Below are 6,000 nucleotides of genomic sequence, written 5' to 3' on the forward strand. Positions count from 1 at the left end.
GAGCTGGATGAACACAGCAGGTCAAGCAGCATCAGAGGAGCAGGAAAGCTGACGTTTCGGGCCTGGACCATTCTTCAGAAAAAGATATTTTCTGAAGAAGGGTCCAGGCCCGAAACATCAGCTTTCCTGCTCCCCTGAGGCTGCTTGGCCTGCTGTGTTCATCCAGCTCTACACCTCATTATCTCATTTGGATACAGAACGGGCTCAGAGGTAGAAGACAGAGGGTGGTGGTAGAGGGTTGCTTTTCAGACTGGAGGCCTGTGATCAGAGGTGTGCCACAAGGGTCGGTGCTGGGTCCACTGCTTTTTGTCATTTATATAAATAACTTGGATGTGAACACAGGAGTTAGTAAATCTCTCCCCATACGTGAACGTATGGTTAGTAAATATGTGGAAGACACTGAAATTGGATATGTAGTGGACAGCGAAGGTGGTTACCTCTGAGTACAACAGGGAGTTGATCAGATGGGCCAAGCAGTGGCAGATGGAGTTTAATTTAGATAAATGTGAGGTGCTGCATTTTGGAAAGGCTAATCAGGGCAGGACTTATACACTTAATGGTAGGGTTGTGGGGAGTGTTGCGGAACAAAGAGACCTTGGAGTGCAGGTTCATAGTTCCTTGAAAGTAGAGTCTTAGGTAGACAGGTTAGTAAAGAAGGCATTTGGTATGCTTACCTTTATTGGTCAGTGCATTGAGCGTAGGAGTTGGGAGGTCATGTTGCGGCTGTACAGGACATTGGTTAGATCACTTTTGGAATATTGTGTGCAATTCTGGTCTCCCTCCAATTTCGGTGTCTTCCGCATATTTACTAAACATATGTTCACATATGGGGAGAGATTTACTAACTCCTGTGTTCACATCCAAATTATTTACATAAATGACAAAAAGCAGTGGACCCAGCTCTGATCCTTGTGGCACACCGCTGGTCACAGGCCTCCAGTCTGAAAAGCAACCCTTCACCACCCTCTGTCTCCTACCCATGGCTGTACAGGACATTGGTTCATCCACTTTTGGAATACTGTGTGCAATTCTGGTCTGCCTCCTACAGGAAGGATGTTGTGAAACTTGAAAGGGATCAGAAACGATTTACAAGGATGTTGCCAGGGTTTAAGCTGTAGGGAGTAGCTGAATAGACTGGGGCTATTTTCCCCTAGTGTCAGAGGCTAAGGGGTGACCTTATAGAGGTTTACAAAATCATGACGGCATGGATACAGTGAGGTCTTTTCCCCAGGGTAGGGGAATCCAAAATTAGAGAGTATAGGTTTAAGGTGAGAGGGAAAAGATTTAAAAGGGGCCTAAGGGGCAACGTTTTCACTCAGAGGGTGGTGTGTGTATGGAATGTGCTGCCAGAGGAAGTGGTGGAGGCTGGTACAATTACAGCATTTAAAAGGGATCTGGATGCGTACATGAATAGGAAGATTTTAGAGGGATATGGGCCAAATGCTGGCAGGTGGGACTGGATTAATTTAGGGTACCTAGTCAGCACGGAAGTGTTGGGCTGAAGGGTCTGTTTCTGCACTGTATATCTCTATAACTATGTTTTAAAATATTTTAAGAACTTATGCTTATCTGTATTTTAAGATTGACCAGTGACAGTCTGTGTGGAGAGCGACTGAAATTGCCCATTATCTGCAATGAACACCTTCTGCCACCAGGGGGAGGCCTATGGTGCCACCTCAGAATGGAAGCCAAATGAAAGGGATGGGCTGAAAGATCTCCAGGGCCAAAGCTAAGGGAAAGAGTTAGGAGGCTGTGCCAGGTCAGAAGGAAGGAGGAAGTACGGCCAATTGTGAGGTAACACTGGGAGCAGAGGTCGCACTGGGAGATAACTCCAGTGAACTGAAAATAGTGACTTGTTTCAAAGAAACGTGGGGTCTAACAATGAAACAACATTGAAAAGAATGTCGCCAAGACGGCCAAAGTTAAAGGATCCCTATGATTTCAGTCTTGAGGATCTTAAAATAAAAGCCCTGACAACACTGCAATCCTCTCTGTCGGCCACATTTGGACAAAGACAGACATAGGTCCCAGCTATGTGTCTATTCTACACCTATATCACAGCCCTGTGGTATCCTGTGGTACAGCAATATCAGTCTGCAGGGTCAGGTGAGGACATGACCGCCGGCGTGGGTAGGGGGGAGCGAGATGGATGGTGTTGGTGCCTCTCTGGTAAGTTTGGTGAGATGGTTCTCCATCAGTGGCAGATCAGCATCTGTTTATCGGCGAGGGGCGGTCAGACCGCGAGAACTTGTATTTTTTTTCGCTGAACCCAACGTGCATTTTCACCGCTTTCACATAATATCTTCAACCTCCAACCCCCTTCTCAGAACACAAGGTACAGGCAAAGCCTCTTTGCCTGTTCACATGAGGACAGCTGCTGCTGGGGATCTCACAGAGGAAGAGCTGTCATCAAGAGGAACCACATGAAGGAACTACGTAATACAACAGCCCGGCTTTGCTATTCCTTTCGTGGGTCCCCTTCGGGTGCTCCGGTTTCCTCCCACAGTCCAAAGATGTGCAGGCTAGGTGGATTGGCCAGGCTAAATTGCCTGTAGTGTTCAGGGGTGTGTGGGTTACAGGGGGATGGGTCTGGGTGGGATGCTCCAATGGTCAGTGTCGACTTGTTGGGCTGAAGGGCCTGTTTCCACACTGTAAGGAATGGAATCTAATCTAATTACATAGATAACAAAGTGTGGGGCTGGATGAACACGGCAGGCCGAGCAGCATCTCAGGAGCACAAAAGCTGATGTTTTGGGCCTAGACCCTTCATAGATGGCCGGAAAGGTCAGCTTTTGTGCTCCTGAGATGCTGCTTGGCCAGCTGTGTTCATCCAGCTTCACACTTTGTTATCTTGGATTCTCCAGCATCTGCAGTTCCCATTATCTCTGATCTAATTACATAGTTGTCTTTGGGGGAGGTTGGTAAATGCTGAGAGACCTGGCTCTAGCACTTGGCCTCCACGGCTTTCAGAAATATGCACCACTGCAAACAGGACACTTTTTAGGAATTTTCTTTAGCTATTTGCTTAGAAGAAGCTGAGATAACAAGGTGTGGAGCTGGATGAACACTGCAGGCCAAGCAGCATCAGAGGAGCAGGAAAGCTGATGTTTTAGGCGTAGACCCTCCTTCAGAAATGGGGACTGAGCAGGTCTGGCAACATCTGTGAAGAAAAAAAATCTGAGTTAGCATATCAGGTCTTCTTCCTCAGAACTGATGGTGGCTGGGAAAACATCAGTTTATAGGCAGAAAATAGGGAGGTGGGTGGGGCAGGGAGTAAACAATAGGATAGAGACCAAAGAGAGAGAAAGACAGTTGGACAGACAAGGAGTTGCTAACGATCAGGCTGGGAGGGTGAGGAGTTGTTAATGACTATTATTAGTGACTGACAACAGGGGGTGTTCATAGGCAGACTCTGTGGTAACAAGGGGTTGGGGGCTGGGACATGGGGGAGTTTAGGCCCTAAAATTATTGAACTCAATATTGAGTCCGGAGGGCTGCAGGTCTCCAAGCGGAAAATGAGGTGTCGTTTCTCCGGCTTGCGTGGATCCCATTTACCTGTGCTTGGTCCTTTTCCATACCCTGGCAGTTTAAGCGCTCATCCAGATGCTTCTGAAATGTTGTGTGTGTATCTGGTCCTAGAAATGACTGGCATGGAGAAAAGATTCACATCATCTCCTCTGTCTATGCCTCTAATAATTTTGCACACCTCAGTCAGACCCCCCTCAGCCCTCTCTGCTCCAAGGAGAACTAACCCAGTCTATCCGGTCTCTCCTCATAACTAAGAATTTCCACACCAGGCCCAGGCCCGAAACGTCAGCTTTTGTGCTCCCTAAGATGCTGCTTGGCCTGCTGTGTTCATCCAGCTCCACACGTTGTTATCGCTAACGTCCTGATGAATCTCCTCTGCACCCTCTCCAGTGCAATCACATCCTTCCTACAGTACGATGGGCAGAACTGCACACAGTATTCCATAGGTGGCCTGACCATTGCTCTATAACATTTCCACAAGAGGGCCCTGCTCGTATATTCCATGTACCAACTCAATTCTATGACTTCTGTCCCGTTGGAAGCTGTTGGGGGCCAGTTCATGAGATAGATTCAAGAGGGAGCTTGAAGCTATAAAGGGGACCAAGGGGTATGGGGAGAGGGCAGGAATGGGATACTGAGATTGCATCATGATTGTATTGAATGGTGGTACTGGCTTAAAGGGCTGAATGGCCTACTCCTGCATCTATTTTCTATGTTTCTATGCCTTGGCTAATGAAGGCAAGCATCTCACATGCCTTCCACACCACCCTGACTACCTGTGCTGACACCGTCAGGGGTCCATGTACACCAAATCCCTTTGTTCCTCAGCACTATGCAGGAACCTAGGTATACAATGTGTACATCCTTTGCTTATTAAACCTCCCAAAACGCATCACCTCACACTTACTGAGATTAAATTCCATCTGCCATTGCTCTGCCCAATTTACCAGACGGTAGCCTGAGACCATCCTCCTTACCATCAACAATTTTTGTGCCATCTGCAAGCCTACTAATTACACCTTCTACATTCACATCCAAGTCATTAATGTAAATAACACACAGTAAGGGCCCCAGCAGCAAACCCTGTGGTACATCATTAGTCACAGGATTCCAATCACTGAAAACCAACCCCGCATCGTCACCCCTTTCCAGCTATTTGTGTAACGACATCTCTGAACAGACTTATTGGAAAATGAGAATTACTGTTCTTCTGAATGACTGGGGCATGTGACAGACAGAACACATGTTTCTCTTATATCCATGGCTAGTCTTTCCTGGGACAATTCACTATAACACAAGGGACCTCAGTCTAAGTCAAACTGAGAGTGCTGAGCCTGTGGCATTCTCTGCCACAGAAAGTGGTTGAGGCCCAAACAGAAGGATAGAGATATGGTTCTTTGGGTTAAAAGGCATGGGGAGAAAGCAGAAATAAATTGTTCTGAGGAAGGGTCACTGGACCCAAAATGTTAACTCTGTCTGTTCCTTCACAGACCTGCTGGGATTTTCCAGCAACTTTGTTTTTGTTCCAGAAATAAGGTTGGGAGGTGATGGCCTAGTGGTATTATCGCTGGACTGTTAATCCAGAGACCCAGATAACGTTCAGGGGGCTGGTTTTCGAATCCCATCATGGCAGATGGTGGAATTTGAATTCAATAAGTATCTGGAATTAGGAGTCTAATGATGACCATGAATCCATTGCTAATTATTGGGGGAAAAAGAAACAAACCCATCTGGTTCACTAAAATCCTTTAGGGAAGGAAACTGCCATCCTTACCTGGTCTGGCCTACATGTAACTCCAGACCCACAGCAATGTGGTTGACTCCTAACTGCCCCCTGGGCAATTAGAGATGGGCAATAAATGCTGCTTAGCCAGTGATACTGTGAATGAAATGAATAAAGCAAAAAAGAATGCAGGAATTGTGCTCTGAGAGCTCCACCTTAAAAATTGGTAATACAGCCCTAAAATATCCTTCTTCAGGTATTGGTAGAGAGATAGATAACAACTTGGATTTATTTAGCGCCTTTAATGCAGAAGAAAAAAATCCCCCCTCGCTCCATTTCTCATGAATTGCGATGTTACCGCCCCATCGTTCAGTTTTGTTGAGAATTGTCAATATCGTGCTATGTTTAATTTACTCAGCTCTGGGCTCAATATCATGGCTGTTTTGGGTGTTCGGTTTCTTTTGTTGCTGGGATCTTAATCCTGCATTTGTATCTGGGGTTGTCACACCTCCAAGGCCACCTGGGGTTTCCTGGAATTGAGGATTAATCTGGGAGCAACTGAGGACTAAAAAATCATTGGGATTGCGTTTCCTTGTCTGATTTTAAATATATCTGTTCGCTAATTTGAAGCATCTTAGAGATGAGGGGGAAAGAGCTGTTTGGCAAACCGTTGTGAATTGTTGAAGAGTCAGCTGAAAGGGACTGGGAAGCCAGTGTTTTTTTATGACAGAGTGGGAGGAGGAGGGAGT

This window comes from Stegostoma tigrinum, chromosome 2, assembly GCF_030684315.1.
Source record: "Stegostoma tigrinum isolate sSteTig4 chromosome 2, sSteTig4.hap1, whole genome shotgun sequence".
Lineage (NCBI taxonomy): Eukaryota > Metazoa > Chordata > Chondrichthyes > Orectolobiformes > Stegostomatidae > Stegostoma > Stegostoma tigrinum.